Raw genomic sequence first — 9,148 nt, 5'->3', positions numbered from 1 at the left:
ACGGTAGGAAATTTACAAAGTATTTTCATGGAAACATGATCTTTACTTAATATCCTGATTTGAAATGATTTTTTGGCATACAAGAAAAATCAATAATTTTGACCCATACAATGTAGTGTTGGTTATTGCTACAAATATACCCCAGTGACTTGAGACTGGTTTTGTGTTCCACTGTCACATATGCTGATTTAGTGTTCAAGAAACACTATTATAATAAACACTATTCGTATTATAATCCATGTTGAAATCAGTTGTTCCGTTTAATATTTTAGTAGACATTTTTTCAGGATTTTTTGGTTAACAGAAAGTTCAACAAAACGGCAATTATTAGAAATTTTTTTTTTTATATATATATTTTTTTTTTATAAATGTCAATTTTGATCAACATAAAAGTAAAAAAAAAAATATAAATGTATATAGAGAGATCTTGAGTGAGCTGGTAGTGGATATATATTTTTACATGACAAAATTTTTGACATGATTTACAATGTAAAACACACAAACACACACACACACACAAAAAAAAAACATTTGTAATGTGACGGTCATCAATGCTTGACACTTTTGGTCAACTAATGCAGAGAAATGTCTTATTTCCTTCTTGCATATTTCCTGATTTATTCTATGAAATCTGAGGTGAACGGCCATAATGGGATTAGAGGCGGTGCTGCTGAACCCAGCTACCAGCTCACTCAAGAGAAACACACAGTTATCACACAACAGCAGATTGTTTTGAACTACTTATGAAAAAACGGAGCATCTGAAGACAGAGGCACTCTTGCCAGCGTGAGCTGGTGTTAAGTGCATGGTTGTTCCCGTTGTTTTATTTAGCATCTGCAGAATTCCCAGCATAGTTAAGGTGCTTTGGAAAAGGATTAACTGTTGCTGGCACCCGCGAGCAAGCCTTGCAGATTTTCCCCTAGCAAGAAAGTACAAAGAAGAGGAGGAAGAGGGAGAGGGAAAAGAGGGAGAAAAGGCAAAGAGAAACCACTATAACAAGTTGTATAAACACGACCTGAGAGTGAGACGCGGGTAAAAGTATATCTAAACAACAATTATCCCTGAAGGAGGAAAGGAGGAGGCTTTCACTTGCCTACTTACAGTGTCCTATTACATCAGATGCTTAATTTCCGTCACTCTCTTCTACCTAATTCCCTCCACCTCTCGCTCAGTGCCTTGTTTTTCTCTAATCATTTACTCCTTCATTCTGTCCTGTAATGTCCAGCTGTTTTCTAATGGGTGTAATTAGAGAGGGACATTATGGAAAAGCCCAAATCAAAAGATGCATGCTGATGCATCTAAAGTGTCTTTCCCAAATCATTTAGATTATCTGAGTTTTGTCTCAAGTACTTCATATAAATCTCTCAGTATTTTTGACAGAATATAAGCGAATAAAATACAATCACATCTGAATGACTTAAAATATTTACATGTAATACTTCACATGTAAGAAATGATCTTAGCATCAGAAGTATTTTTCCTCCCTCAGGAATGTGTGCAGACGATTAAATATTTTAATAATTTAAAGTCTCTCTGAATTCACTATGACCATGAAGCATGCCTGGCATTAATGTGTCCATGACATTGTGTCCACATCCTGAGATTTGGATGAAGAGAAGCCCATAGCGTTTATAAAAACATGCTAACTTGAATTGAGATATTTGCCAGGACACTGTGATATCTTTTCTACAACCTTCAAAAATATTTTAAAAATGTGCAAATATAATTGAAGTCAGCCAAACCAGAAACGGTCATAAAGTAAGTTGGCACTGACCTTGATACAGTTAAAATAAACAGACATTTTTAAACCAATTTATTCAAGTTTCCATAGATGGGTCTGTTGTAACAAATGATTTAGTCTGGGAAATTTGTAGCTGTGTTCAGATGCTCTTGTGCTATTCCTCTGGTTAGGTTCCTTGTTTCTGGAGCAGAGAAACAAGATCCGGCCTGTTCGTAGAACTGCAAACAAAAGCACTTGACTGACGGCCAGATTTCTTCTCGTGGCTGCGCTCGGGTTTCCACGCTCCCAGTATGACGCTTGAGAGATGGCAAGTAACGCAATCTCAGGTGTGCTCGGGGGCGTGGCCGGCCCTTTTCTCCTTCTTCACCTTGATCACCCGCAGCGCAGCGACAAACACGGCTCCGTTTCAACCACTTATCCTGCTCCGCTGAAATAATCATCTGATCAGCTTCCTTCTCGCTCTCCCTCTCTCACTCCCTTCTCTGTTTCTCTCATTGGTTTCCACTCTTTATTGTATAGAAGTACAGTCTGTATTTTCACCCTTTGTCTGTAGTTATTCTGAAGCAAAATTAATAAGGGACTAAATGTTAGTGGAGCTGGTTCCTCCTTTTACACTTTTTTTTTTTACCCCTATATGGAAGGTGTATGATAGTGAAAGGACACTCCTGGATTGTGTATGCTCTCATTAGCATGTGGCACTTTTAAAAGTTAATATTACACTTTTAAAAACAAAGGTTCCAAAAATGGGTTTTCATATTTGTTTCCCAAAAGAACCTTTCAGTGAACAGTTCTTAAAGTAACCCTTTTTCTTAATAGTCTGAAGAGCCTTTTACACTATTTAGTGTAATGAAAAGGTTCTGTGGATGTTAAAGGGATAGTTCGCCCAAAAATGACAATTCTGTCATCAATTACTCACCCTCATGTTGATCCAAACCCTTAAGACCTTCGTTTATCTTTGCAACAAAAATTAAAATATTTTTTGTGGAAATTCGAGAGCTCTCTAACGCTCCATAGACAGCAAGGGTCCTACCACGATCAAGACCCAGAAAGGTAGTAAGGGCATTGTTAAAATACTCCATGTGACATCAGGGGTTCAACCGTAATTTTACGAAGCTACGAGAATACTTTTTGTGTGCAAAGAAAACTGATATAACGAGTTTATTCAATGATTTCGATATGATGCGTCGACTGGCCCGGAAGAGAATAAATTGTTGAATAAAGTCCTTATTTTTGTTTTCGTTGCACACCAAAAGTATTCTCATAGGTTTGTAAAATTACGGTTGAACCACTGATGTCACATGGACTATTTTAACAATGTCCTTACTACCTTTCTGGCCCTTGATCATGGTAGTACCCTTGCTGTCTGTGGAGGGTTAGAGAGCTCTTGGATTTCATCAAAAATACTTAATTTGTGTTCTGAAGATAAATGAAGGTCTTACAGGTTTGGAATCAACATTAGGGTGAGTAATTAATGAGAGAATTGTCATTTTTGGGTGAACTAACCCTTTAGAGGTTCTTCATGGAACCACCAACACCAATAAAGGACCTTTATTTTTAAAAGTGTAATCCAATATAATAATATAGATGTTAGGAAACCGCAGCATAAATTCCTGGGACTTTGAAATACTGCTTTCGGTAATAATTTTATTTGCTCAAGTGTTCTTGGTAACGGCACAGTATGCATTCCTACGCCCTAACACAAGTGTTGACAAACCAGCACATATGATAAAATAGAAAATGAGGGCTCCTATTCCGCATAATGTATAAATGTCATTTTTGTGATTAAATATGAAAGCTTTAATCCCGTCCTTTCCGCTCTCTAGGTATACTGTATATTTTTGAGAGGGCCAACTCCCCGGCGTGCAGTATTTTAGAGTGCCCATTTAGCCAGGCCCCCTGCTCTCCTGACAGCTGATGGAAAAGGCAGTGTAACAATGAGCCCCCACCGTGCCTCTCTGCCTGCCCCCAACCACCAGGGGAAGAGGAAGCAGCGGCAGCCGTGTGACACATTATTCTGTCCCCCGGAACCTGCAGCCAGGCCAAGCCCCCCCTCCGGGTTCCCTTGGACCTCTAAGTGCCAAGCCAGGGACTGAGTGACATTTCCAGAGTCCTGACCTTTGTTTTTCCATTGACTGGGAAGACGTTTGAAGGAGGTACAGTGCACACTGGTCGACTCTCTGCGAATGGCACACACTCGCAATTACACACACGGTTTTAGAGCTGCTCGCACAAAAGGAGAACTTAGCGCTATGCTGTTACAGAGCTTATGCGAGAGAAATGCTATATCTGGTTTACGTTGGATTTTAACTACACCAAGTCTGGCTAAAAGGCACGGCAAACTTAACTAGACTAATAAAAGGTAACCTCGCTGCACTTTGACTAAACTTTAAGAGCAGAGTTTAATCTTCCCAAAAATGACCACTGGAGACCAAATCACGGCACATTTTGTGTTTCTGAAAAGCTCCCCTTAAAATGAAGTCAGATTATTGTACCATTCAGCGTTACATAGAAATGTCTACCACAAAATTAATTCGGGAGGCATGTTGGTTTGAAGTATGGGTTCTCGTAGGACTACATTTAAAAGCAAAACAGGAGAAAGGAAAGCCTCATGCGGAGAAAATGGCATAAAATGGAGTGTACTGCAGTGTTGATAGGTTGAGTCTTGGGCTTTATTAATGATATAAGCTGCTGGCCAGTGCTTTGGTCAAATCAGACACCTGCTATGGCTGCCACACTCCAAGAATGGTGACATCACAGGGAGCAGGACAAGTCAGATCCGCTGTTAATCGCTCGCCTTAATTGAGTGCTCTGCTGAGTTCAAAATTGCTCAGTACAATCAAGACTCATTTAAGAGTCCCACCATGTGCTCTTAGGCCATGATGAGATATTGCCTTCAATGCCTGTTGTTTCTGCATATCAGCCTTCCTTTCAATACACCCCCTACATATTTGCCTTTTTTACTCCTACCCTTCAGGTTGCTGTTTTTACTGGCTTTGGTTTTCTCTAATTTCCCTGAATTCCAGGTGGGGGAGGAAGCTATTGTTTTCGAACATCCTGGTCCTGCTCCTCATTTATTAATCACTAATTCCAACTTGGCAGAAAGTATAGACCAAAGTAAGTCTTTCTTTTTTATTCCCATATCTTGTATCACTTTGAAGGGGTTTATTTTGCAGTATGAACTGCACATTATCCAGTGTATGATGTGGCTGTTCACCAAATAAATATATAAAATATTGATTTGACTTGAAACTATTTCTCTCCGCTTAGAAAAAAAAACGTACAAAACAATTAGCATAGCAACAAGGCAAACAGTGCAACAATATTACAATAAGATTAACACTGGAATCCTCTGAAGTCATTTTTACTATATAATCGATAACTGAGATGCAAGATGGCACCAGTTCTGTTTGTGAATCGAGAGTGTGAGTACGTGAGACATGAAAGTAGTGCCTGATAAACAGTGTTATCATAGGCGATGGTGAATATTAATCAATGTTTGATTGCTGGATAGTGCAATTGACCTATAAGAATCAAGTATTCCAGTAAGCCGTGTAATATTATTTATCAGAGTGCTTGCTACTAATTGCGCTGTGACACTCACGCACTTACTTTTCACATAAAAGTTCTGCCTGTGCAACCCGATCTCATGCCAATTCATACATATTTTACGAGGGATTTGTACCACCTCACTCATATGAATTTGTAAAATTTTTGCTAAATAGTATGTACAATAGTCAACATTTGAAGTGGATCAAAGCCTTTCATCAAAGTTGTTCTAAAACCTAAAATCAAAATGCGTTCCCCAGTTCGTATGAATTTTTATTATTTCACGAGTTCCCCAATTTGTATGAATTTGTACAAATGACCTACCCCTAACCCCGACCCTAAATCTACCCGTCACTGGGGTCTAGACAAATAGTACCAACGAGGTCGTATGAATTTGTACGAATTAGCCACATTGGAAAATACGTACAAATTGGTCATGAGACAGCGTTGGCCTGTGTCAGAGCTGTTGTTTCTTTTGTGAATCGCGCCACAAACACAAGACATCTTTACACAGCTAAGTTAAGGCTGCACTGTGACTTAGCTCTTGGTATAACAGTATACAGTAAATTGCAGTGTAAATGCATTTATGCCGCCTCTGAGCAGCAATGTAAAGACACCTAAAGTCCCACTTCTGTGTTTCGGTTCCACCTTAGCAGTGTAAATTTGGCATCAATATGGTAAAATATATGAGCAAAAGAGAAGCAGTAGCATGTCAGCTGAATAATTCATGAGCAGTAATATGGCATGTAGGCATATGTGCAAAAAAACCTCTCGCAATGTAGTCTGACACACTAGCCGTGAAGTTATCATGCTGACTGAAGTTTATTTCTTGTTGATGAATGCTGTTACTCTGGCATCTGAGAAAACAGCCACCACAGGTGCTCACACTGCATGTGGAGACATAAAATATAGCTGTAAAGTTTTAAATGCATGGATTTAAGGCAACATAGTACATTTTTATAGAAACCATTTATAGAAAATTTGTTCCACAAAATGAAAAAGCATTTTAAGATAATTTCAATACAAATATTTTAGTGCCCCCAATAGGCCAGTTATTGTAATTTTTACATGCAAATTTCCTATAAAACTCCTGTTTGGTTTTACAATAAATAGATAGGGTGGGATGGTGGGATGTCACCAATACATTCTACATGACTCATCAGATCTTATTTCTTATGCAAATGTATCTCAGGAATACAGAATGACTGTAGTGAGAGGGAAGGAGAGTAGAGGAAGAAGAGTCTTGTTTTGAAAAGTCTCCTGTGTGCTTCACGATGCCTGGCTATCACAGTGTCACCTAGTTAATCTTGTGTTCAACACAGCATGTCACAGATCACATGAAGCCTCAGACACGCACGCACGCACGCACGCACGCACACACACACACACACACACACACACACACACACACAAACACAGTGTATTGAATGTGACCACTCCCAGCGCAGTGAAACTGTTCAGGCAATCCACACCACTGCGGAGCAAATGCCTTACTCATGTAATTTATTACTGTCTGACCACACAGTCGCATAGTATTATCCAACTGCTCAGCCAAGAGTTGTCCAAGAGCCTCACCTGAGATGAACTCAAGCTGAATGGAACAGACTGCATCTTTCTCTTCCACAGTGATAAACTGTTCTGACTCAAACTACTCTGAATGCTTTAGGCACATTTAGTGACATAATCAAGTGACATACTCCCATTCAATGCAAGTTAAGCTCATAGTATTTGTTGAATAATGTTGATTATCACAAAAAATAACTTGTTTTCTTTAAAAAAAAAAAAAAAAAAACTGAGGATGTGATTTGAGTGAGTCATTTTAAGGTTTTATGGTGCTATTTTCATGTCAACATTTCAATACAACTTTACACATAACAGGTTAGTAAGCAAAATGCTTGTTAATATGATTTTAATGTCTTGAGCCTATACAGCTGGAACAAATTCATTTAACATGTACAGACTGGCCCTATTCACTTCCATTGTACTGTAAGTGCCTCACTGTAGTTTTGCTTTCCTTATAGAAAAAGAGGAAAAAGCTATTTTTTTGTTAATAAAATCTACAAGTGTGTTTACGTGCACTTTAAATTTATTGCAGTAGGAATAAAACAATTTTTTTTTTAAGTCTAACTAAAGATGCATGACTAATGATTAATGATTAATGACATTTTGGTGAAAAATGCTGGCAAAATTCTCTACTGTTAATAGCGTAACAGTGTGTGAAGTCACAGAAGTCACTTTCAAACCAAGCGGCTTTCTGTTGATCAGTTCTTTTGTAAATTGCCAACTTGAACCCTTTGCAAAATCTCCATGGGCGCATTTGCCCATCTCACACGAAATACCTCGTTGCATGAATTCCTATCAAAACGAATGGATTTCGTCTGTGAGAATTTGCAGAACAATGATAAATGTAACCTAGATAATTGCAAATTGTAGCTTCTTCCAGCATGTATGCATCTCTTGGACTAAAATTAGACCTCTGATTATTTATTTCAAATACCAAATATTTGATCATGCATTGTGTCTTACTTGGACAGACAGAAGAAGACTGCAACTCAACTATGCAAAAAATTGCCTTGATTATAACCTTACATGTAAATGTACTCAGTGATCTATCCAAGGCCACACGGGCATTAATAGCCCATTAGGACAGGTCGCTCAGGGTGAACAGTCATGTAGGAACAACGCTGATCACAGCCATTGTGTGTTGTCATGGTGGGACGGCAGGAGTGGAAACCTAGTACCAGAGACCTCACCTGATCTGAGCTGGTCTGATCCGTTCCCTGCTTGCTGAGGCCGTGACTGTGCTATTGAGAGAGTGCTGAACGCTGACCTTAATTGCTTGACGGACAGCTCAGATAAACTCATATCAAACATGCCCGCTGAAACTGTAGACGCTGTGTAATTAGTGAACTCCAGGGAAACAGATAAGGCTGCAAATCAAAAAGGGAAGGGGCCTGTGCATGCTAGTTATTCATTTATAAGGGTTTTGAAAGAATTACACGTACAGTACTTCAACGTGCTTGACTTCTGATGTTCAAATGTGTGACTAATCAAAGTGTGTTTGTTTTTCTCTTTCCTATGCCCACACATCTAGAGGTGCACGAGTCAAGTATGTCACATGCTTTTCCTGTCCAGGTATTCCGGTGGTGCAACTACCCGGGGAGCGGGCCAACCCTGTCATTTAGCAGTAAATTTATCCTGTGTTGGGATAGAGAAACTGTGGGGATAAAGGCAGCAGACCTATCCCATGACTAGGCTGGCGGAGGGGGGTGGAAAGCCTACCCCACAGCTGGGACAGGCCAGGTAAGGATCATTTACAAGCTGCAGGGTTGGGAGCATCATTGTGGCACCGAACTGCCCACAGTATTTACAGCCCCCCATACACACTTCAACAGTCTCAGGTTCAGCCTGCTGTGATGGAGCAGATAATATGCCTCCAGAGGAACCATCTGGAAAACTGAGCCACCACTCTCCTGTTGCTGCCCCAACGTAAATTCTCATGCACCTGTCTGCGTACCAGACGTCTTTCTCTCTGTTTTTTTTTCCTCTCAATAATGGGGCATGTTGTCACAATTATTGCCAGTAATAAACTCAGCTGAATTTAATAAACTCAACTGAATATGTGTGTGTGTGTGTGTATTAAAGAGGATAAATGCAGATTTTTTTTTTAAAGCAAATCTGCATTTATCCTCTTTTTAAACTTCCTTCATAATAAACCTGACATTATATACTACAAACATTGTTGGCTCTTTAATTAATTGATTTTGTTGCTGTTTTTTAAGGTGTTCTGAAGTGTCTGCTAAGATATTTTGAAGATATTTTTTAGTCCATAGTATCATTAAGACAGTGAGATAATACTGT

At 39.2% G+C, this 9,148-nt stretch overlaps 1 protein-coding gene across 2 annotated transcripts in view; it reads left to right on the top strand.

Moving 5' to 3' along the window:
* The window catches only part of LOC109057932 (transcription factor Sox-1a), a 28,270-nt gene extending 19,438 nt beyond the window's left edge, over nucleotides 1–8,832 (top strand). Inside the window, exons 3-4 of one of the 2 annotated variants that reach the window (XR_006155625.1) lie at nucleotides 3,565–4,855; nucleotides 8,382–8,832. The gene's annotated coding sequence lies outside the window, so the exon portion shown is untranslated. Of the gene's footprint in view, nucleotides 1–3,564; nucleotides 6,804–8,381 lie in introns of those variants that run through there. The other variant, XR_006155624.1, reaches the window with a different exon arrangement.
* Nucleotides 8,833–9,148: the final 316 nt, after the last annotated feature.

Source organism: Cyprinus carpio, chromosome B9 (assembly GCF_018340385.1).
Source record: "Cyprinus carpio isolate SPL01 chromosome B9, ASM1834038v1, whole genome shotgun sequence".
NCBI lineage: Eukaryota > Metazoa > Chordata > Actinopteri > Cypriniformes > Cyprinidae > Cyprinus > Cyprinus carpio.
This window is presented reverse-complemented; position numbering and strand designations above follow the sequence as displayed.